This window comes from Sinohyriopsis cumingii, chromosome 1, assembly GCF_028554795.1.
Source record: "Sinohyriopsis cumingii isolate HCF-2022 chromosome 1, ASM2855479v2, whole genome shotgun sequence".
NCBI lineage: Eukaryota > Metazoa > Mollusca > Bivalvia > Unionida > Unionidae > Sinohyriopsis > Sinohyriopsis cumingii.
The window spans coordinates 140,498,106-140,524,897 of record NC_142961.1 but is presented as its reverse complement, the minus strand read 5'-3'; the positions used below and the strand labels follow the sequence as shown (position 1 = coordinate 140,524,897).

At 34.3% G+C, this 26,792-nt stretch overlaps 1 long non-coding RNA gene across 6 annotated transcripts in view; it reads right to left on the bottom strand.

Annotated features, from left to right (window-relative positions):
* The window catches only part of LOC149808019 (uncharacterized), a 222,550-nt gene extending 207,068 nt beyond the window's left edge, over window positions 1-15,482 (bottom strand). The window contains exon 1 of one of the 6 annotated variants that reach the window (XR_016423877.1): window positions 14,960-15,482. This is a non-coding gene — a long non-coding RNA (uncharacterized LOC149808019). Of the gene's footprint in view, window positions 1-9; window positions 3,466-14,959 lie in introns of those variants that run through there. The other 5 variants (XR_016423865.1, XR_016423876.1, XR_016423867.1 and 2 more) reach the window with 5 other exon arrangements.
* Between the last annotated feature and the right edge of the window lie 11,310 nt (window positions 15,483-26,792).

Sequence of the window (26,792 nt, the reverse complement as noted above, 5' to 3'; positions counted from 1 at the left end):
GTCCTTTACCTGAGTGGCTGTTGAAATTTCCATTAATTACAGCTGTAAAGCAGTTTTGATTACTGTACTGTGTGAAATGAGTCCAGTGGGTTAATATAAATTTTGTACACTCTATCTAGACACTAACATGGTCTATGAGTGAGGCTTTTCTCTGAATAGTGTCTGTTGTTCCAAACAGAAATTCTGTTCTGACCTATGAAATTCTTAGAACTTAATAAAAACAAAAGGTTGATAAACAGTGTCATGTCATACACGAAGAGTACCTCGAGGATCTAATTTAGGGCAACTACTAATTACGTTTATAAATGAGCTGTATTTGCCTTCCTTGCATCACAGGCATTTGAAATGGATGCAATCCAGATAATGCCTATAACCATTTATGGACAACTTTGTATTATATTTTTATATGTATAATATATTATATAAAACGTCTCTGGGTGTTCACATGCGTGTGTTTGTTTTCAATCATGCATGTTTTGTACACAATCCTGTGTGAGCTGTAGCCATACCTGATCTTTTTGTATGTTTTTTCCAACTGTATTTTATATATTTACTTGTACATATGTTGATAATTGAGGGCCACAAGTGAGATTAGTTTCTGTATTAACTGTGTCACCCTCATAAAATAAAGACTATTATCATTATTAATATTATTAATATTATTATTCTTATTATCTTAAGAAACAGCTGGAAAATAGCAAAAACTGCACAATGCATGTGCTAAGCTACCCTACAACGGAAAATAATTCTGCCGTTAATGGACAAGCATGTTATATAAAAGACACTCGACAATCAGTTACAATGTATCAAAATATCTGCAACATGTTGTGACACCTCTATCCCTGCCTAATATTTTGTTGTTATTTGATACATGGTCTGCACAGCTTGTGCCATATTGTAGGTTCTAACAAAATCATCATTTCTGATATGTTTACACCAATTTCCAATGAAGATACGAGGACTAATACATTATTATATACCCACACACATTTCATAGTCCTCTAGTAACTACTGGTCAAGTAGGGTGGACTATGAGATTGCTGATTTACAGTTTTCAACTGCCTGAATCTTGTTGTCAAGGTATACTATCCTCATCTAACCTAAATGTGCAGAAGCCATTAGTTTCTAATTAGACTTGCATGTACCATGACCATGACCTCCTACTGTACCTCAGACACCATAATCTTCATTTCCTGGTATCTGAAAACCAATTTTCTTTCAGTTGCAGTCTAATCTTTGACCCTAACATGAGCAGGCCACTCTCATACCTTACTGTAGCCATCCACAGTCTTTGGTCAAGGTACTATATGTGGTTACAAATGAATGTTATTATGCAAAAACTAGTTTCCTTTGGTCAAGGTACTATATGTGGTTACAAATGAATGTTATTATGCAAAAACTAGTTTCCTTTGGTCAAGGTACTATATGTGGTTACAAATGAATGTTATTATGCAAAAACTAGTTTCCTTTGGTCAAGGTACTATATGTGGTTACAAATGAATGTTATTATGCAAAAACTAATTTCCTTCTTTCAGTCACAAAATCAATAATCTCCAGAGGATTTTTGTTGACTGTTTTGGGACCCCACCCCGAATTTAGTGTAAAAATTCCCAGTTGGAACTTTTAAAAATCTGTCCTTCACTAGACTGACAAAGTGGGACAGATTCTGCTATACTGTATAGCAAGTTATCAGAGTCAAAAATGACCTCGTACAAAAGTTTTACTGAATTATTTTGATGTTCAAGAATCTTTTCTTCGTAAATTTATGTAAACTAACAATGTGTACAGAATATTTTCTTAATCTGACATTTTTCATGCATAAGAGTTCCCAATTCATTTTGAAAACGTAAAAAGATCCTCGAGGCTTCTTTCTCAACCAATATGGTCAAGAACTAACATTTTTGTGCTGTAAATATTCCATCTGAGTGACAATGACCTGTATATAAATTTAAGTGTAAAGTTTCTAACGGTTCTATGCCCAACTATATAAATGATATTTCAGTGATAGGACAAATAATAACAATACAGTTTCTAGTCTATCAATGCTATGCTTTATGTCATCTAATAACTTTTTTTCTTCCTACGCCCAAGATGGAATTGTATAAAAAGTCTGGCTCTCTTGGGTCCAATCGTTTGGAACTGTCTACCTAAAGATGTTAATGAAACATCATCAGTGTCTTCCTTTCATCATGTGTTTGAAATGGATGTAATCCAGATAATGTCTTTCACCAGTTAAGGCCAACTTCGTTGTATATTTGTACATGAATAAATTATATAAAATGTCTCTGGATGTTCACACGTGTGTGTGTGTGTCTGTGTGTAAATGTTTTCAATCATGTATGTTGGTGTACACAAATCCTCTGTGTGCTGAATCCATACTTAGCTTTTCTTGTGTATACCAATCCATCAATAACTTTTTTGTATCATGTTTGTTTCCCAGATGTATTTTACATTTTTGCCTGTACATATGCATAGGACAACAAGGAAGATTAGTTTTTGTACTAACCATGTCACCCTTATAAAATGAAGACTTTATTATTACCTTTATTATTATTATTCCTCTATTTGACCCCAATACTGACAAGCTTCTTTCTTACCAAACTTCTTTTGGCTGGAACCCTAAAAAAAGTTATTCTGAGCCTCATGACCCATTTTCTACATTTTGATAAATATTGCCACTCTCAAAAATCAGTCCCCAAATATCTAACACAGGGTGGGAATGGTCGAGAAAACCCAGACTAAATGACAAGTCACAATATTTTCCATAATTTAATTAATGTCAAATAGTAAATACATGTATGGAGCATACCTCTTCAGTCATTCATTACTCATGATGTACTACTTGAATATTGAAGTAAATGTGTTGGTTGGGTGGTTTTCAATGGCACACTGAACACATACTGGAATTATAAGCGGCACACCTGTTTAGCTATGGGGTGGCCAGTCAGTCAGTACATCTGGAAACATTGTATTTCACACATGCCAAGTGGACAACTGTTCTGGTTTACTTTTCTGTACAAGTCACAAATGTTAGCCAGAAAGAAAAAGGATTACTTTTAGTAAAGGAAGCTTTATCCAAAGTTACATCTTTACTAAAACTCATATGTTTGCTCAGTGAACAAATATGCAACATGAATCTCCCTTTTCTCTTACAGGTATATTCAAATCATAATATTTTTGAGTATTTTACATCCAAGGTGTCTCGTGAGAGCCATTATCTATTTTTTATCCTTGCTGCAGGGATCATGTGCAGTTTTCTGTCTAACCATCAACAAAATCTGTTCTCATTTCTGTTTATTTTTCTTATGTTATTGGGAACAAAAAATCCGAAATATTGGCAGCATCCTTTCCCACTTAAGCAAGTAAAATTTAAATTTTATTATCTTTTACAAAATGTGAAATACATTTATGATATGAATGCTGAAAAATCACAGCCAATATTTTTTCCCAACTACATATTTCAAATGATGTAGTCATAAAGAATTTATGGAGGAATTTGGAAATTATATGAGTGTATACATGTACATTTCCTTTAAAGGGTCGTCAACACAAAAATAGTTAACTCATGATCATTACTTATTCTTTGTTTAGAACATTAATTGTGTGAGCAGCAGATATAAAACGTTCTTACATTTAGTGTAAACCTTTTACTCTTTTCATTATAATATTCAATAAGCAATCAGAACATTCTTTTATTTATTTTTTACTTCAGCTAGATTTCTAATCAGAAACTTGTACAAATGTGTGTCACTTTTTGTTCTAACTGATCCCCAAACCAACTTAAGTTTTTTAATCAAAATGCTCTTAATGGTATATACAGCAATTAATAGACTGGGACCAAATTACCTCTTTGTTACACTTAATTTTGTAATGGCTCAAAACAGAAGAGTAGAATGAAAAACACTGATCTTTTCATGTTCTTTTCTTGTGTGCTGCATGCCAATAAAACTAAAGATCATGTAATAAAGCTGAATATTTCCATAGCAACCAAGCATGCTTTCAAAAAAAAAAGTTCTTTCATCATCTGTTACAAATTGAAGTGTTCAGCTTGATTTGTGTCAGGTTGACACCTTGAGTGCATGTATACAGCATGAGTCAGAAACTGTATCTTGTAACACCTTGGATTATAAGGGTGAATTTTATTGTACTTTAGTTACATTTACTCTGTGACCTTGCATTGCAAGACATAACCAAACTGAATTGCCCATTCCTGCCAGAAAAGTTTTGGGCTATCTTTTTTTTCTTCCTCCATTTAAACAGAGATATAACCTCTTTATCCTTAAGTTTATGTGGAATGGTTCATCTTCCTAAGCATTGCGTAGTTCTTTATATTTACATTTTTTGAACTTGACTTTTAATTGGCATCACATAGCATAGCCAGTATTGTGATGACATGCTAATAAACCCTAATATGCATACACTTTGTTTAATATATATTCTGCTGACATAGTGATAAACCCATGAAACTTTTGGTGACATTTTATTTTGGTTGGGTCTGTCCTCAAAGTGGGTTGGTGTGCACCAATTTGTGACTGACAATAAAATGTCAACGTTCTTATTTATTCAAGTTCTTAAAATTTGTGTATTTTTGGTGTGTAAACAAAAACTGTGTACTTAACCGATTTGGCCCCGATCCCGTCTGTAGGCTCTGGGGCCGAATGAGTTAATGGGTGAATTTTCGTGACATCACTAAATCGGAATATTACTTATTTATTTCATCATTTGTGAATCAGTATTGCACATAAGTTACAAAAAGAGCCATTCTTTGACAATTTCTAAGAAATTTCCATAAACTTGATTAAATAAGATCACAAAGATTCTTTTTTTAAATTTTTATTCTTTGCTCCATTCAAGTACAGACACCTTTTAATTCTTGCACTGGATCAGCTATCTTGGTGTGCTCTTGGGCAAGGCACTTGACTATGATTCAGTGTATCCCCTAAGGGTGCAAGACTGAGAGTCAAAAATCTCCTTGGTGTCAAAACTGGGGGTCGGACTGAGTAAAAAACATACTTTGGTATCAAAACTGGGGGTCAAATTAAAAATTTGGGGGTCTCTGAAGCACAAATGAGGGTAAAGGGAAACACTGATGATTGCCTCAACACGAAATAACCTACTTGTTTTGCTGTGCCATAAAGCACCCATAACCAATCCAGTCCCAATTTAATCCTTGCAGTTTCATTTAAATGTTAAATTTAAGAAAGCAACATCATTCCATCAAACAAACTAAACATTATGACAAGCATCATTTCAGTTGGAATCAGACATTCAGTCACAACTGCACTTTATTTGCATGAAAAAATTAAATTGTTCAAGGACTAGAGAGTTAAAGTCCCTTCAAATGCTTTTTGTTTTGAAGGATGTAGGCAGCAGCATACTTTGGCTGGCTTTGATGTAGTTAGAATTTCTTCTGACATTTCCTGCCAAACTGTCCAAATATCTAATATCTGGATGGATAGGTTTGAGGAAACCTGGACTACACTGCAGTATACGGTAACTAGGTCATTTTTAAAGTCAAAAGTGCCCTGATCTAAGCATCAATTTTGTCTGAAAGGCAGGGTTTATTCTAGAACTGAACATTATGGAAGTTTTCCCATCGATTTACTTCTCTTACAGCAACGCTAAATTTTTGGACTGTGAAAAATGATGCTAAATTTGAGCACAGTTGGCTGATTGTTCTATTCTGGCAAGATAGTTGTGCATCCATGAATGGATGTTGGATAAGTCTGCAAACTTTCTACAATTTCTTTACAGCACTTGTTTGCTTCAACAGTTTTGCCAACTTAATTTTGCTATCTGGACTATACTATCATATCTTCCATTAACACTTATAATTATTGCAATACAAGTTTTATTATGTGCTCAAGTAACTCATGAAAACATTAACAAGTTTGAATATATGGTTATCCGGAAATGGGCTGCACCATGGTTTTTCTGTTCCAGATCTTGCTCTCATTTGACTTTAGTGTTTAATTATGATCTATCATCATTTAATATTAGAAAATACCACTTTTCTTTCCAAAAAATAAATTATTAATTAGAGGATAAACTGCGTATTTACATGTATATAGTTTCTTGTGTCATTAACTGAGCCTTAAAATAAATTAAATCTTCCTTCTCACAGGTGTCATTTAAACCTTGAAAATAGACTTTACATTACAAGTCAGCCAACTAGCATAAACAGCAAGTGTTTTCTTTGCAAGATACAATGTTTTAAAATGAATACTCATTGCGGTCATAGTTTTTATCTCCTTTAGCAGCTTTGGGACATTGCTCCAGTGGCCTGAGTGCTTAAAGTAAGTATCCACATTGGATGGGGTGGGTGAGGTTTTGTGGGTTTGAGCCCCTGCTGAGTCATATCAAAGATTTATTAAAATGGTATGAACAGCTGCCTCGCTTGGCACTCAGCATCAAGAGGTTAGTGTTAGAACTGGTCTGCCTGGTGTCAGGATAATGGGACTGGGTGGGACATGAAGCTGCATGTCTGTGGCATGATGCCCCAGTGCTAGACATCACAATAAATTGCCACACCAGAGACACCACAGCTATATGACTAAAACTGTTAAAGCGACATAAAATACAAATCACACACACAGCAGCAGCCATTAGCCATTGCTTGCAACAACAAATTCCTTTTTTTAAAAATGGCACGTTATGTGTCTTCAGGGAATTTCCCAAACACAACTGCGTGTCATAGACCAATAGTTCCTGCTGTTTCATGAGCCGTTTCCACAAAAATTAGCTCTTTTTATATAGTATTGACAGGAGTGCATAATCAACTGCCAGCATTTTACCCTGTACCTCAGTATCTTATACATGTCACATTACATTATGGACTACCTTGATTACAGCATTGTAATTACAAACAGGTAAAAATATTTAATCAATACTTCATTGACATTATTTAATGGGGGGGGGGGGTACTGGCAGTTCTCTTGGAATTTTTATCTCAAAATATTCAGGTTACATCTGTTGGTGATGAAATGCAATCAATTTGTGTATTATACTGTTCTAGAAAGATTCTTTAAATTTGATTATATGATTTATACATTCTGCAGGCTTAAGCACCACTGTAGCTAAATAATGAAATGTACATCTATGTTCAGATGAACAAATTTAATGCCAGGTACAGTGCTTTCAGCAAGAACAATAGTAAGAACAATAACACAGAAAAGAACACTGAATGCCATTATGCCAATTTGTCCATGTCCGAATGGCTATTTTTTTTAGAAACTGATATCATTTTGTGTGGCGTTTCAGAGGTAAAGAGTACAAGCGCCATTGGCTTGTCGATTTATTTCATCTATACATTTTTATATTAGGCTGATGCAGCACCAAATTTTTCCAAAAATCAAACTTAATGACTACTACAACTTTATATTTGGTGCAGTCAACCACAAATTATTATTTGTATGTAAGTAATTATTTTGCCTCAATATGTTACTTGGCATCATGATAGACGATATTTATCATGCACTGCACAATAAGTTGACAAGGTCAATATAAAAGTTACCTTGCTGCTTTATCTCTTGAACAAAATAAAATTTTATCTCCCTCAAGAACAGAGAAAGATAAGATACAATACATATTTCATGCCACACCTCAAATGTTGTTCTGTCTGGGCTAATAGTGGTGAAGAAAATAAGAAAAGTTACTTGAATTTCAAAAAAGAGCAGCTAGAGTTATTCTTGATGCAGATTTAGATACACCATCAACAAATGTTTTGAAAATCTAAAGTGGCTTCCATTTCAGCAGATAACTCAATTTCAGATGGGTTTACTAGTCAATAAATCCTTACATGGTTTGGCTCTTGATTACCTTAAATGTAATTTTAAATTTGCTTAAAATGTACATATGTATGAACTAAGATCGATTTCGAACAACAAGTTATATTTACCTAAACTATATTCAGGGTTTTATAAGAAGAGTTTTGCTTTTTCTGGAGCCAAACTATGGAATTCAACTTCACCTTATATAAAGCCAGTTGACTCATGCCAAGTTTTGAAAAGCTTTTCTTAGTCAACATCTACAGAAACAATCATTTGCATGATTTTGTTTGATTCTGTACTATTACTTTGTACAATATTATCATGTACTCAACTATAATGTTTTACACATGTTCACTACAACTGTTTGTATGAATCCTATATGTACTCATCCTTGAAGCCTTGTATATATTTTATTGTAGCAGTAATCAATTATCTTGGTTTTAATAGCCTACATACCATGCATATGTACATACCTACATGTTCAAATGCATTTATAGAAGGTCTCAGGGAAGACTGGTCAGTTGACCGAAAGAGTTTCTTTAAATAAAGTCATTATTATTATAATACCTTCCTTTGCCTTTTTCTCCATACCCCTCTCTGTTGTATACCTAGTGCAGGGGAGGTAACTGCATTTTTGCATATTGTAAGTTGGAACTACTTACATCTTACTCCTTAGCATGAGACTGGTTTTGTTTTCTTTTTGGAAGTCTTAATTTGCATCACAGAATATTAGAATTATTTGACACACACACACAAACACACACACACATTTTCAATAGCCATTTTTCATTGGACTTCTTTAAAGTGTTTTTCTGTAAGTTTAGCAAGGTCCCAGAAGGCAATATCAATAATCTAACATGGTCTAATATTTGTTGATTAAATTTTAATCTCTTCCAATTTGCTATACTGTGGTGATTAATCACCCATCCCCACCCACCTCTGCTGCTGCTATTAGCATAATCAAGCAATAATGAAAAGGATTGGCACTGTTCTTTTCTCTAAGGCTAAAATTACTGCTAAAGCAAATTATTTCCATTACCATGTGGTGCTTTTTGTTAAGTTAGTACACTTTAAACAACCTTTTCCTATGAATAATTGGCTCCAGAATGAAATTGTTTTATCAGTGGCAACTAACACACCAGTACTATCTGACATTCCCTGACAATCTGTAACTCCAAAATCACTTCTTGGCATTAAAGCAGCATCTAAAGGAATTCTGGTAATGCACCAATACTATCATGGAAAACAAAAAAGACAAGAAGCATCATAAGTTGCACATAATTTCGAATCTAAGAACAAATGCAGTCACCGTTCTATGAGAGAGAGAGAGTAATATTAGTAGTATAGTAGTATTAGTTTTGCATACAGTTTTACTAGTTAATGTCTATGTGACATGTACACAACATATGATTGGAACTATCTTGAGAGAAATGTTTAAGGTAGCAGGGAGATAGCTTCATAATTTGGCTCATGCCAATTTATTACCTTTAGGCTATTATTGTTTTATTAATTAAACATATGGATGTATTTGTGAATTAGGCTGGGCCTTCTTTTAGATTTGAAGTTGGAGGGTGAGTTGCCAAATGAGTCAGAGGGTTTGGGGGACCTCCCCACATCATCCGTGTTGGGAATCAGTTGAAATTTCATGATCGATCATTGGTTACACCACGGATCGATGATTGATAATTAATTGATTAAATATTGCTGCTGCATGACAGAAATGATCAAAGTACATGCAGTACATCAATTGTAGCTACTGTCTAACTAGTATTATTACAAGTTTTTGGAATAGGACTTAATTATTTAGGATTGTTGTTTCTTATATTTCTTTAAATAAAAATTGTGTTTATTTGTTTATAACAAGAACTTAAGTATAGGTGAGCATGTAAAATCACTTTGTATATAGAGGAGTGCAATGCAGGGAGCGCAAGAAACAATGTGGAACCAGACCAGCATAGGAAATGTTATGAAGGAGTAGCTTTCCCTAATATCATGAGCTCTCATGCAACTTCCAACAAGCTCATCAATATGTCATCTTGATGTTTAACCTCAATGCTTGTTGCACTAGAAAGTGATCTCCAAATTAAAATGGCATGCACTAAGAATCATTAGCGAAGAAAGTGAAAGAAGCAGAACACAAAAGAGTAACTGTGGATCTAACTTTAATGAAAAATGGAGAAAATAATTCCCTTGACTGGAATATGGCACATCCATTAGGATTACTAGTGTGACTTCTGATCGCGTGATTGCAAAAACTGCAAAAGTGAATAATCCTTTTGTGACAGGGTTTAAGAATTTTAAATTTTTTTAAAGATATCTGGAGTACACAGTATAACCCAAAACATTCTTTCACAACAAAGATACGAGTAAACGTGCCGAGACAAATGCATTATTTGGATTACAAAGTCAGGCAGGGTTCATACAGAATTCTAAATGATAAATTCAAAGACTTTTCCCAAACTTTCAAAGACCACAAACATAGATTTCCAATACCTATTTTTGCTAACATTTAGTATACAAGTCATGTTATATGAGAAAACAACGAATACAATATTGTTTAATGATGAAATGAAACTGAATGGGTCATCAAAATAAAAAAAACATGAAAACTTGACTACATCCAAATTTTTTTGTGATCACAGAAAGAAATAAAAATGATTGGGTTTATTTCAATTTTCAAAGACTTTTAAAGATCTCAGGGTAATCCGCTCGATATTCCCAAACTTTCAAGGCCTTGAAAATGCTACCTCATTTTCCACAAACTATCAATGACATTCAAAGACCGTATGAACCTTGTCAGGAGGTCATTGCAGATTTTGTTGGTTATTAACTTTGCTGCATAAAAAAAAAAAAAAAAAACGAAAGATCTTAAAAGTTAAAGTGTATCTTATTAGAAAAAAGATGAATCATTACCTTCCTTGATTTTTGGACAAATTGTGTTCTAGGACGAAGTACAAGGAAACCGATGATAGTACACAGTTTATGACAGGCAGTAAATTAACTGCTATTTGGTTAAAAAGATTTATTTGGTTGTTTGTATTGGCTTGTATGTAATATGTTGGTCTATAATATTGCTACAAAAAGATTATAAGAAGACCATTAAAAATACGACTTTAAACAAAAAGAGAAATGAACTGATAGAATTCTTTGAATGGACAATGCACGTGTTTGTTAATTGTGCATGTTGGTTTATTTGTATGTTTAGAGAGAGAGAGAGAGAGAGAGAGAGAGAGAGAGAGAGAATGAATGTTGTGCAAGTTGCAATATCCTATTTCAAGCTGAAAAAGTACGGGTCAGAGAAAATTTGTCAGTACATTTTTTACCCACACATTTATTATTTGACCCCCAGTTCTGACATCAAGGTTTTTTTTTTAACCCTCAATTTTACACCCCTGGGGATACTCTGTGAAAAGTTCTTTTTACTAGAATTTTACTTTCATTATCAACCAATCTTGGCCAGCCCTACCCATGTATACTCTATTTTATGTTCACCCATTTCTAGACTAGTTTCCATTCCTCCAGCTCATGAATACCCCATGTCCTACACCTGTGATAGCTACTTCACAATATCTAGACTAGTTTCCATTCCTCCAGATCATTAATACCCCATGTCCTACACCTGTGATAGCTACTTCACAATATCTAGACAGTGAAATGCCAATAGTCATCTAGAAAGCAGAGCTAGCCACCTACAGCAGTAAACATTGTACGTTCAAGGCAAGTACAGTGTCTCAAAAAGGACCTGGTTGGTATCTATTTTGAATTGTATCAAGCTGTTTAGTAAAGAACGTTTTTAAAAATTAACATTACAACAGGGCTTGCATTTGCACTGTCATCATTGCATCTAAATTGAAAAATACAAGTGTCATGGCTTCACAAATCCACTTGCATGAAACAAGCTGTCGTTGGGCTAGGGCATGTTTAAGCCTACAAGATATTTGCCTATGGGCAAGTAAAAAACAAAAAAAAAAACAAACCTGACAGCAAGAGGTCATGTTCAGTTCATAAAAAGCATGTTAATAAGTCATTAAAACAACACCTGTTACTAACAACATGCATCAATGATATATGTTGTACCATGCTGTCTAAAAATGACTGGTTTAGAGAAAGTGAAAGGTTTTCACAAAATATTTGCAAAATAAAGAAAAATATTTACAACCTGTTTAGTAATGATATGTAATCTAAATAAACCCCAAATCAATGTATCGATGGTTTTATTCCAGCAAAAAATTTGTCTGGACAGACAACAGGCACCTTATACATGATGTATGTAAACAAAGCTTACAAAATGGGGACAAGTGGTGATAAGGGGTGGTAATGGGTATGAGTTAGTGCCACTCCGGTGGCCTAGTAGTTAGAGCATCTGTCTCAGATGTGGGTGGTTGTGGGTTTGAACCCCGGCTGAATCATACCAAAGAGTGATAAAAATGATACTTAAAAAATGCCTCACTAGGTGCTCAGCATTAAGAGGTTAGTGTTAGGACTGGTCGGCCTGGTGTGAGGATAATGTGGCTGGATGGGACATCATGCTAGATGTCTGCAGCATGATGCCCCAGTGCTAGACATCACTATAAACTGCCACATTGCAGACGTAGCGATATGACTGAAAAATTGTTAAAGCTATGTTAAAAATCCAATCACACACACACAAAGAAAAGAAAAATTTTAATCTTTTTGGAGGACTGGATTCAGGTGGTAGCAGGCTTCTATTCCTAATGTTAATGTGATTGGGGAATGCATTCAAAGAATTAATATGATATATTCTATTCCTAATGTTAATGTGACTGGGGAATGTATTCAAAGAATTAATATGATATATTAAAATGTTATTAAAATTAAGTTCAGGTGTTTCAGATTTTTTAATGTTTAACTGTCCAGTTTAAGGTCTTTCACCTAAACATTTCTCTCTTAAAATACCAGCCATTTCCAAAACCTTTATTTACTATACATTCATCTGTCTATACATATATGGCTGTCTTTACTTGTTAAACTATATCTGTATTATAAACTTTTTTCTTCATCTACATACATATACTATTTACATATATTTCTTTAAATAACTGAATTATAGAAACATAGATTAAAGGTGCAAAGATAAAAGATAAAAGAATTTTTTGGTGCAAGGTCGAACTCACTTTTACACTCATTAAAGCCCCCTGTGTAATTTTGGGGCTGGGTGCAAAAACTTGCACTGAGCTTTGACTGAGTTTTCAGGGCAGTGTTAATTTATGCTTATATTTTGGTTTATTGCTTTATTACAACTATCCAAAACTATAGATATTTATGACACTGAATTTTTTTGTTGTTGCTTTTCATACATTTTAACCTGAGGCTGATGTGGCATCAAATCAGTACACAGTCCCTTGCATTCTTACACTGGTGTAAGGGAGAAAACTCAAATTGTATGACACTAGCCTAACTTGGGTACTCTATAAGGGAGGCAATTCTTTTTGGCTGACACTTAAGCCTGTTAGAGTTCTTCCTCTGTATTATGGTAGTGTATATCTATCTACAGGCATTTCTCCATGACAGAAACAAATACTAGTTAGAAGAAGAAAGTAATTGAATAATAATTTCAAATTATGTGAAGTAAAACAAAACATAAAAAATTAAAATCTAAATCTACTATTAACATACAGTTTTGAATTTTTCAATTATGATATTTGTCAATTAATGTTGTGGTTCACTTCCAGGACAAAAACAAACTAAGAATTTTATGTACAACCATTTCTGGGGAACAGTGATACCAGTGCATATACATGTCTTTTCTTATGGAAGTAGTTTAAATGTTTATCTCCTATTTCTGAAATGAAAAACTTGATGTCATATATGAGTGACGTGGATTAAGAGTTTTTCCTGCATTTACTACACAGCTGTGTGGATACCCATCATATATCAGGTAAAACCAACCATACAAACGGACCAAGAGTATTTCTTTGCCTTTTTTCCTGACATTACTGATGGCAGAGACCAATACTGCTTGGCTCTATTTGTGATGGAGTTTTCAGTCCAAATGTCAGATTATTTGCAGCTAGCTGGTAGTTAATATATTTATTTCAACTAACATTGGTATGCAGATGGTGAGTAACACTCCTCTACTTTTGACCCATGGCATTAAATCCTTTCTAACACTCGCTTTCTGGTATTAATTTTAATTGCTGACACATGGTGCGTGGAAGGCAGCATCACTCCAAGGTAACGATAACAAAAGCAATAGTCAGTTCCTAGTCATATAGTCCTCACCAAATGGTCTCCATGTGTTACTTTTACATTGGGGGTGACACAGCTTTCCATTCATGCATCAGAAAATTAAAATTTCAGGACAATAATGGGTGGATACTAGGGTACTCTGTTTTGACAGGGAATAATACTAAAGGATTTGAAGGATTTAATTATGGGTCAAAAGAAGAGGGATTTTACTTTCCATCCACCAAGGCGAGTCTAATTAAATTTATTCATTAATACTGAGCAATGGATAGTCAGACACTATTTGGGCTAAAAACTACAGCACAGATAGTGCCAAAGAACACTGGTCTTCACCACCAGTAATGTCATGAAGAAGAAAGAAAAGGCAGAGAACAAAGTGCTGGTCTACCATACAGAGAGTTTTTACATAAATTATGTATATGGTTCCTGATGAGATACACAGTCGCTAAGCAAATAATCTTTCCCACTTAAAGTACACAGAAGCCTTGTATGTCAGCAATATCTGGAGAAGAATAATTTGAGTAGTAGTTTCATTGACATTTAATATTTTACAAAATTAGAACAGCAACTCTTATTTTGTTACATGCACTTTTAACTGTAATGAAATCTCTTGCCAAAACTAATATGGTAAGATAGCTGTCTCCAGCAATATACAAAATCACAGGCGGACAGATCTTGATTGAGGAAGTCGCCATGTCAGCTAATTACTGAACTATTTACTCAAATCAGCAGCTTTACATGCAAAAAAATCTAATTCATTTGCATAAAACATATGCAATTTATTGTGAATAATGTAAATGTGACATCCAAACAGTACGCCACATTTTATTTTGTGGGAATAGTTTCAGAGACAGAATATCCTCAGTAAGGGAGGCACATGGTGCTTCGACTTTAAAATGTCATGCTACAGTTATCTTACGGATCATTTCAAGATGATTTTTAACCTGCGTGAAACATGAAGAATCCAGTGAGTTAAAGCTTACCTTGCTGCATCTTGCACTGTGTGATAGGGGTACAATTTTTCTCAACCTGAGCAATGGCTGAGCGAACATGTGCTCAATCCGCCATAGTGATTTTTATTTTGTGCCGACGTTAGCAAAGTTAAAGGATGCATATATATATATATATATCCAGGAATAAAACGTTTGCTTCTTTCAGGTAATCCAACAGCGTGTACATATAATCCAATGAATATGTAATCCAAGAATCACACAAAATAATCCGTCCGCATTAAATTAAACACACTCCCTATCAAGCCCAATCCATCCGTCTCTTGACGTAAACATTGAGCAAAGGTAAGTAACTCTTAGGTAACGGAATGTCAAAAGGGCACGTGCCACACAAAGAAATCTCACAATCTGTGGTTGTCAAAAAAGTACAGTAAACATAGTTTTTATGTATTGGTCTTACTTTCTTTGTACAAAATTAAGAATTTAGCTTCGAAAAGCTAACAATATATTTTCTTAAGATGATAATTCAGGATAATGCGCATGTCAGAAATTGTTAGCGTAGCGAGTGCAAAAACACGATGTGCACTGTGTGAATCACGCACACTAATGTACAAGCATCTATGTTTCATTTTGAGTTTCAGTAGTTATTTCTTTATAATTGTACTAATAATTGTACTTTACAAAAATATATGTAATGTTTTATTTTATTTTCAGACGACAAACAAGCATATATGTATGTATGCATGTATTTATGTATGTATAATATGCATGCATGCATGTATGTATGTATGTATGTATGTCGGGTACAAGGGTATTTGGTGCCCTAGGCGAACCTTCCACATAGCGCTTCTCCTCCTGGCATCGTTTAAACTGATAAAATGTTAATTAGTATTAATACACTATCAGCTTGTTAATTTATTAAGTTCATTAGTTAGTTTACATATTTAATGATAATAAATGAATAACCTGACAGTGTACTTTTTTTGGCGACCCAAATCTTGGCGCCCTCCTATTTCGCCAGTTGGGTTAACCCGGACAGCATACTGGGTTAAACCGGACCTGTTTGTATGTATGTATGTATGTTGTTCTTGTGGGGTTTAACGCCATTTTTGAGCACACGATAGGCTATACATGACGGCCAGTATTAATGGTGGAGGAAGAACCCGGGTAGACCCCGGAAAGAACCACCGACCCACGAGAAGCTACTGGCAAGCTTTCTCACATACCCACATTGGCTAAATCCGAGACTCGAACAGGCGCAGACAGATGTGAGATGGCAGTGATCCTAACGGAGAGCGCTTTAGACCACCACTTGGGCATTTGGGGCCCCTGTATGTGTGTGTGTGTGTGTGTGCGTGCGTGCGTGCGTGCGCGGTATGTATGTATGTATGTTAAGGTTTAGTGGAGCATCGGCATAATTATCAGTATTCTACACACTCGAGCTAGTAGAGAGAGAGAGAGAGAACGCTTTAATAGCAAGCCACTGCATGTTTGTACCCCCCCCCCCAAAAAAAAAAAAAAAAAATGGCGGGCGTCCCCAACGGCAGCAAGACATTAATGTTCTTGCACACTTTATTCAACGTAATACTAGTTTTAACACACGGACTTGCCACACTCAAGCTGAATAAATCATTTCCAAAAGTAAATTGGAAATCGAAATTCCAATTTTATTTTAAGACATCTTAAAGGCAAACTTTATATCGAAATGAGCAGTTTACATAGTCGATTGACTAAGTTTTCCGATTTATGTCGTCGTCGTCTTCCTCATCAATAGTAACATCATATCCTGAGACATACATATATACAAATTAAAAAAAAAATATTTGAAAAAATACAAATTTCAAAAAACAAACATTTATCTTGGCCTTAGTCAAGGACATCTTGTTTACCATGTTCCTTACTATAATTTTTGTAACAGACCTTAGAATTTAGATTTTTCTTTAAATTAATTTTTGGCCCTCATCTGGGTTGGGTTGTTCATTTGTGTCATAAGTTATTTTCATATAATCACGTTTACTGCAATTTTTTTATTATATATTCCTACGATAATTTATATTGTTGTATTCAGATTTTGATTTGGGGAAAATTATTCGTTATTTTATGGAAATACAAAATGCTCTAATATATAAAGAGTTATTAAATGGGAATCATATAGAATTCAAACAAGGAAGCATTTGGATTATATTACTGTGATTCAAGAAAAGACTGATGGCACATCATTACAATTCATGACATTGGTACAATACTACATTTGATACTACCAGCCACTGCAGGCACATCAACACCTTCGGTATTGGAAATCATTTGAAATGCCACTAAAGATTATTCAAGAGTTTTATTCATTAGGACTTGTGCTATTAATTCTAAGATTTTTTTAAAATTTAATTCGCAATACTGTAAGTTCTTCTTACACATTTTCACTTTGCATTCTAATAATTATTTGTTGAATTTTACAAAACGTTTTGGTTTTCGCTCTTTTCTATTACTTATTTTAAGATCATAGAGTCCAACATTCTGGCTCTTCTTTTGGTTCTTAGTTTTTTTTTGTGTGTAAATAATCCAGTTTATTTAAGGAATTACCCATTCTTGCTGTGAGATTTCGATGCGGTTTCATTTTTGTATTATTGTGTTCAGTATTTTTATTTTGATTTACGTATCTATTCAAATTATTTATTCACTGGAAATACCAAGTGCTTTTAAATAACATTCTTAAAAAGATTCATCTGGATATATCGTGAATTTAGACAAGGACGTCTTGGATTACATTATTGAGATTAATTGGAAGACTATTCATATATCATCACACTCCAGGATACTGTTACATTAGCACATCGACACCTTCATGGTTGGATCATAATTCGAACACCAGTGGAATTAATTAGAACCTTTTTCATTAGACTGGTGACAGAAAGTTTTGGCATATTTTGGATTTAATTCACAATACTGTCAGTTCAATTATAAATTATTTGTATCCAGAAAAATAAATTATTTGTTAAATGTTACAAAACTTGTTGGTTTTCTCTAGTTTCTATTACTTAGTTTAAGACAATAGAATAGTAATATATATATATATATATATATATATATATATATATATATATATATATATATATATATATATATATATATATATATATATATATATAATCATTGGCACATATACTACTTTATACAACGACGAACATATAATTTGAATGAAACACATGGGTATTTTCTAAGTCTGCAGTTTGGCGGTAAGACAAATAATCACACAAATATGACAGAATATAATAACTTGTCAAGTATTTTTCATTAGCCTGGTTGCAAAAAAAAACCTGTTCTGTTGTTCTGATTGCCAAAGTAATAATAAGTTAAAATGTTGATATTATCATTGTAATTAGTCCACTTTTTAAACTTCTTAAGTCTACCATCTTCCCCTCAAACAATGGTGTTTATTCTATCCATGCTGACAGTAAGACCCTTACATGAAAAAGCTCCATCATGTTGATCTTTATTTATTTGTAATTCTACAACAGTATCAGCAAAAAAATGCACAACTCATCAGCATAAAGTGGTAGAATTATATTTTGTAATTCACTGACAACAATGATTCCAGTTCCTCCATGTTCATTCGTTATTGTTATTAAATCATTAAAAAGAACAAGATAAAAGGAAAGGACTTAATATACAACATTGTCTCACTCCAACCTTACATTCAAACATTCACTTTGTTCATCTTCAGAAGTCTTGACAGCTGATGTTAGCCCGACTTCACAAGGTAATTTGCTACTGTTAAGTAAATTGAATGTTTTCAGTACTTCTGAGCTATGAATCTGATTTTTGTCATCGTCATTGCATGTATCACAGGTGTTATTGGCATGCGCTTCCTCCATACAGTATTCCAGATTTGATGGGGTTTGGTGCGGTGGGGGTGGGGTGCATTTCAAGTGAGGTACTCTTAGATATCCCCAAAATATTTTGCCTCATCACATAAATTATCTAATTTGTTATACAGAATTTTGATACAGCGTTTCTTTACAATTTCGAATACTCTCTATATCTATTTCTGAATTTGAGAAAGTTTTGATAAAACTCCTTCATACATGTTTTCTTAGACTGGTTTAAGAGAGTGTATTTCCTCCTTTTTAAATCCATGCATTCTAAATCGTACCATTATTATTTGATTTTGTAAATTCTATTTTAAAAAACTATCTGTTGAATTATATACCATTTTTGGAGCATGTCAAGGGCATGTTCGATATCCTTTGCGATAGTATTTAAATGATCATTAAAAAAGGACACCATTAGCAGCTATTCTAAATTAGCCTCAAATTCATTTTTGCGTTCGCATTCCGCTTAAAATCAAAATAGTGTTTTGTACCTACATTATTTCATCCAAAGCAGTATTAATTTCGTATAATATTTTGATTTAATTTATATATTTAAAAAAGAGGTCATAGATTGTACAGTATATCCTGTAAATTATTTAAGATATCGTGTAAACTGATATCCTGTAAATTGTACAAGATATCATATAAAATGTATAAAAATAGCTTATCAACTATGTAAGATATCGTAAATAAATTTGTTTATAACATATCTTACAAGGTATACAAGATGTCTTATAAAGTTAAAGAGTATCTTATAAAATAGAAATATCTGAGTAGGTATTCAAGATCTTGTATAAAGCATACAATATATTTTACAGTTAACAATTGTGTACATCTTATAAAATTTGTGAAGTATGTTATAAGGTTTATAAAAATCGTCCGTAGTTCCTGAAATATCTCCTTTTTCGAATACCATTTTGGTTTGAAATGCATTGTTCTTCTTGGCATGGGCCGAATTTTTCGATATATAAACAAGAGTCCCTTGAAGGGACTGACACTCTACTGAGGGAAAAGAATTTCCAGGAATTCCAGATAAGATCATTTCTTCCTTTCAAATGTCGAATTTTGAAATCATCCCTGATATTTGTCATCCATAACATAGTTGTCAAATTAGCTGCTGTCAGCTTGGCACCATTTTCATTAAGGATAAAGTTGACATCATTAGAAGTTTTGTGGGCTAAAACCAAATCTGATAATGATCATTCATCCAGTGGGAGTCGTGACAAAATGTTAAAGGTAGTCATAATGGCAGCCATATTGGTTGTATGACTGATACTAGTTTCATTTGGACCATCCAGTTATCACAAAAAGTCTACTGGTGAAAACCCCATGTTGATATACCATCCATTTAGAGAGGGTTAGAGATAACAATATTTTCAATATATAATTTTCCATTCAGAAGTAGCAATAACACGATTTTCAAGATGGATGCTATTGTGGTCATACTGGGTACCAGATTTGCACCTTTTCATTTAAGTACAAGTGGACATCATAAGAAGCGTTTTAGTGAAAACCCTGCTGATATGACCATCCATTCAGAAGAAGTAGCGATACAAAATGTATAAGATGGTTGATGTCGTGGCCATACTGGATGTCATATCGGCACCAGGTGGCGCTCCACGATTTCGTATTTTGCAATGGGTTAGATTTTGAAGTAAAAGTAGTTCCCTTGTTTTTCTCACCGATTATACTGGCTATTAAAAAAGACATTGCAAGTGTAGGGCATGGTTAAAATAATGTTTAATTCCATTTATTTTGTTGCATGATTGATGGGTGTAATTTGTGTTATAGAGTATACATCTTGGCCTTACTATAGATGTGCACCAGTTAAAAAGCAATGCTACCTCCGCTTGGTCATTTTCACTTCTTCGACTTCGAATGTAAATTGTACAAATAAAAAAAAAGAGCCGATAAAATATTTTTCTCCTCTCATTTTACATATTTTGTAATTCAGTTATTGCACTTCACAAGCTGGTGTAGTTAAGAATGGCAAAAACAGTTTTTCCTGGTTTAATAACTGCTGAAGATAGTGTACTTTAGACTAATTCGGGCGAAGTTTTTGAGCACATGGAATGTCAGTTTGCTAAGCTGTGGGCTTAGATCATCACAATTTCCACATGTATAATAACCAAAGAAATTTCTGCCACAATACATGAAAGTATCATAAAGGCATGCCAACTTTCTCTCCATTGTGCATGTTGCTAATGAAACAACCTCACCTTGCACCTATCACTCTCAGAAGTTCAAAATATCTGCAGAGCGCCACAATGGTATTATTATTTGTTGTATGATTTAATTTTGGCTGAAACATATAAGTCGCTAGCATGAAAATAGTTCTTTTGAATAATTCTCAAGTTTTTCTTCATAGAACAGTATACATTAGCAGCAAAGTCCCACACATGACCCAGCCCACCCCCCGATGAAAAAAAGTTATTTTAAAAATACATCTTGCATTTACTGAACATAGCAGCTAATGTCTTGCTGAAAAACAGGAATATGAAACTTGGCACAATTATTACTGAAATGTCAATAATATATTTTACAGTTTGAAAAGGGGTGGTACAGATCAGATTCATTGAGGTCAAAGGGTAAAACGCTAATTCTTCTATCATTGCTATATAGAAGAAAGCGAATTTGCTTTGTCATCATTTATTTCTTAATTTCATCATACATGGATGAAATGAAACATTTTTACTATATATTTCTTTCACTTAATGCAACAGTTTTAAACCTGAGTTTACTTCATTCCTGTGTTCTAAAACTTTTAATTTCCACGTTTAAGGTCACTGCACACACAACACTGCCACACTGCATATTGTGTAAGCAAGAGCAAAAAAGGCATAATTAGCTTATTCCATCAATGGTAATATATAATTTTGTTCAGAACAGCATACACGTTGATACGATAAGAAAATATTTGCACACAAATTTTCATAATTAAGGTGGTGCTCTAGAGTTTCGTTTTTTGTGTGCATATTTTTAGATTTGTAAAGAAAAAGAATTTCAGTTTCCTCAATGGCTATTAAAAAAATACATTGTATACCTTAGGTATTGTTAAAAGAACTATTAATTCTCTTTAATTTTGGTGTATGATTGGTTATTTGGATTATTTAGTATACGGCTTGGTCTTACTTCAGATGTGCATTAAAAATCTGCTAGCTTCTTGTCATTTCCACTTCCTGGACTTCAGAGGCAAATTGTTAAAAATGAGTTGATGTAATTCATTTATTTCACTTTCAGAAGCTAGTATTGTCTGGCAAAATTCCTTTTCCCTATTTTAAAAACTGCTAAAAATAGTGAACTTCAGATTAATTCAGGCCGACTTTTCAAGCACACAGGATTAGTAATTTTGGTAAGCTGTGTGCTTAGATCTTGTACAAACTCCACAAGTACAATATCTAAAGAAATTTCAGCCACAGTACATGAATGTAACAACGGTACGCCAAAAATCTCTCCATTGTGCATGTTGCAAATAACTTCTCCTTGCACCTGTCACTTTCAATAAGTTCATAGTATCTGCAGAGCGACACTTAAGGGCCAACTAGATATCATGGGATGCTGATATGAGCATCAACTGAGAAGTATCGATACTGTACCAAGATTTTCAAGATGGACAATGTAGTGGCCACATTGGATGTCTGAGAAGCAGCATTTTTATCTAGGGACAATTAGACCAGGGGATGAATGTGAGTGCAAATTTTCAAGGTAATCCTTCAGATAGTTGAGGAGTAGTGACAAAAAACTGCTAACAGATGGACGCCGCCCAACATATGACGGACGTCGGAACACAGATGACGGACACAATCCCATCCCATACGCTCCTTTGATCAACGACAGCAGAGCTAAAATGAAAAGACTACAAGGTTAAAAACAACACTTGTTATGTTGAACCAACAGTGGCGGCGCGAGGATTGTGTGGGGTGGGAGGGGGAACTTGCCCTCGAGTGCCAGGCGAAGGATGTGCCATAGGGGGCTATGCTTTTTATTTAAGCTGAAATTTTCACAATATTTCGCCTATACACTTATACAACATTGGCATTTCTTCATAAAATTTATACAAGAGGGGGGATGAGGGAGATTGGCAACTGACAAAAACTCGGCAGCAAAGTAGGAGCGTTAGTAAAGAACACTCCCTGGGCACCTCTAACCCTCGTCTTCTCACAGTTAACTGTTTGTTCTATCCACAACTGATGAGATGATTTTCACGTTAATGTTGGTTCTTCTGAACTATCAGTTTACAAAAAGTATATTCCTACCAGTTCTACACTGATTCGATTCAAGTCTAACCTTATTTTATTTACCATATTCCATACATTTTGTATAGCTAACATTATACCACATAACATCAAAATATGTTTGTATTCTATAACCTTATAATCACATGCCACTACCATGATAGGTCTAAAAATCACGTATAGATCAGACACAATCCGTTGACTGTTTCTGTAGGGTGTCTGTTGCATCATCATTAATGAGGATTTTGTCTACAAAGAAATGTGTAATCTAAATCTGTGCAAAAGTAAAGGTCTGACAATATTCCATCAAAAGCTATACAGGATTTGACAATATCCCAGCAAGGTTTGTACATGCCTTTACAATAATACATCAAAACTGATACAGGCTTTGACACTATTCCAGCAAAGTTTGTACATGCCTTGACAATATCCCAGCAAAGTTTGAATAGGCCTCAGAATATCCCAATAAAGTTAGCACATGCCTTGACAATATCCCAGCAAGGTCTATAGAGGCTTGGATAATATCCCACCAAAGTTTGCACATGCCTTGACAATATCCCAGCATAGTTTGCACGTGGCTTGACAATATCTCAGCAAGGTCTATAGAGGCTTGGATAATATCCCAGCAAAGTTTGCACATGCCTTGACAATATCCCAGCAAAGTCTGTACATGCCTTGACAATATCCCAACAAGGTCTATGGAGGCTTGGATAATATCCCACCCAAGTTTGCACATGCCCCGACTATATCCCAGCAAGGTCTATAGAAGCTTGGATAATATCCCAGTAAAGTTTGCACATGCCTTGACAATATCCCAACAATGTTTGTACATGCATTGGCAATACTCCAGCAATATTTGTACAAGCTCTGACAATATCCCAACAAGGTTTGTACTGTCCTTGATAATATCCCATTAAAGATTAGCAAATACAGTAGTGGAACAGTGCTATTGTTCTAAGAATTCTTATTGCTGGTACTGTTAGCCTGTCAATATCAAGTGGCATTATGCCTGATGAATTTAAATGAGCCTGAATGGTAGGACTGATATAAGCAATTTCAGGCATGTTAGTACACAAGGTAACTGTTTCCAGGATTCTAGAATGAACAGCTTATTTAACTTGAAAGTCTTTAATCTGAGCATAATCTGCTCTTTTTAACTAGTTGGGTTTTAGGGAATGGACTCCACAGATACTAACTTAATCCATCTTTTTGACCACATCAAGGTTCAGACCTCCAAAGGATTTTACAATGAAATGTCAATCTAGACTTACAAGAAGCTATCAAAACAGTGAATCTTATTTTGTCTAACAATTGGCTAGAAAAAGGAATTATGTCTATTGAATGTTTGAATTATGTCCAAGCAACACAGCATGTTGCCAGTGAATCCAGATATTTGACAATATAATATGGTGTACCTCAGAGAAGTGTTCTACAACCTCTTCTATTTCTGTGAATGATATGGTAACTATTTTAAGTTCTGACTAAGCTTTTTTATAATCATGATCTTACATCTGTTTCCAGATTATATTTCAAAACAGCTTGGAAAAGAAATAGGATCATGCAGTCTTTGGCTCAGTTAAAACAAATTCTCATTACCTTTGGGTGCGACAGAATGCATCTTATCTGACTTAATCTGAGAAGGAAATGAAAGATCAGAGAATCTAAAATACTTGTAATGTTCACAAAATAAATTCTCAAATGTGTGTTAAATATTTAGATTTAAAAAAGAGAAAACTTACTGTTGGATTAACAGTAGACTAAAACAAGTAAATGCCTGGTTAAAGTTCCTGTATAGACAAGTAAATGCCTGGTTAAAGTTCCTGTATAGACAAGTAAATGCCTGGTTAAAGTTCCTGTATAGACAAGTAAATGCCTGGTTAAAGTTCCTCTATAGACAAGTAAATGCCTGGTTAAAGTTCCTGTATAGACAAGGTCAATCACACAAAAAAAACTTGAAGAAAAACATTCTTTTCTGCCAAACAATTTTAATTAACTCTGATTTTCATGGTATGCCTGAATCAGCACAAAAATCTATTAAAAAAATCTGGCAAAAAACACAGCTTGAAGATTATAAGTAACCTTGACCTCTGATCAAGCAATTAGATGGTATAAACTTAACAATTAAAACTCAATTACTCTTATAAAAATTTGGTATCAGAAATGTCCATTTCATGTCAGCCAATGACATGCAAAATTAGTGATATTCACCCTTATTCACTAGGTGCATAACTTCAACAACCTTCTTTTATAACAACATATAAGACTGGAACCTAACAACCAATGTTTTCAATAACATGTCAGAAACAGTTAATCTTAAACTGTCAAGTTTTAGCTTTTAAATGGAAGCAGATTTATGACACTTTGTTTTAATATATATAATCAGTTCAGATTTTCAGGTCATTTTTAAAAATAAAGTTTTCCAGTTTTTCTAAAAAGAAATTGTTTTTAGGGACTTTGACTATTTGGCTTGCAGTGTGGGCATACATGATTCACAAACACAAAATCTAAATTAACTCATTGTCCCTGGTTTGTATTGGTCAGGGCTCCCAGACAGCCAAGCTGTCTACAATGCCAACCTCATCTCTGGTTGCATTTTTTATTCAGATTTAAGGTGGCGCTCTACAGTTTTTGCTTGAACAATGTATGTGAGAAAGCTTGCAAGTAGCTTCCTGTGGGTCAGTGGCTCTTCTCTTGGGTTCTTCCTCCACCAACAGGTTCTTCCACCAAAAATATATTGGCTGCCATGTATAGCCTATCATGTCTTGAAAAATGGCATTAAACTCCCCAAAACCAAACCAAACTTGTGTTGGTCAACATAACTGCAGTGTAGTGTACTTTTGTACCCTGGTGTGTGTGTGTGTGTGTTTGTGGGTGTCATTTGGATTTTTTATGTAGCTTTAAAAAAAATTCAGTCATATCGCTACGATGTCAGCAGTGTGACAATTTATAGTGATGTCCAGCACTGGGGCATGATGATGCAGATATGTAGCATATGTCCCACCCAGTTACATTATCGTGACACCAGGCTGACCAGTCCTAACACTAACCTTTCAATGCTGAGTGCCAAGCAAGGTAGCTGTTAAGTACCATTTATATAAATCTTTGGTATGTCTCGGCCAGGGTTCAAACCTGCGATCTCCAGCATCCGAGGCAGACACTCTTACCACTAGGCCACCAGAGTGGTGGGCCCAGGTTTGTATTGGTCTACATATGCATACTTATTTTGACTGCAGCTTACTCAGGCATTTCATTCACAGCATGCCTAAAACTAGTGGCATTAATGTTAGTCAATCAAATCCACCCCAAAAATGTCTGGTTGGAGCCTTTTTAAATAGCTATCTCCAGGTTCCATATCAGACGTCTTCCTCTCATGGTTTCTGCTTTATTATATTAACAAAGTTTATGTCCCAAAAGTTAAAAAATATATTAAAAAAATTCATAAACGATGGCCCAAAAATCTAATCAGGTCAACTACATATGACTGTGATAAAGTGAATAAAATCTATAAAGGCTTTATAGTTTCTTAGGTCAAAGACCGTAAGAGCTTGTGTTCATGGTCTGTCATACATCATCCATTAGCACAGGTTTATTATTTCTACTCCTCCGGAACTATTGCCAAGAAACCTTACATATACATTCCTCCCATAGTCTTCTTGGTCCAAAATGAAAATGATACTGCTTGGACATCCACTCTAGCCACTATAGTGGCATTTTGAAATTCTTATTGATTTAGTGGCCATCTGGAAAATTGTTATTGTTGCT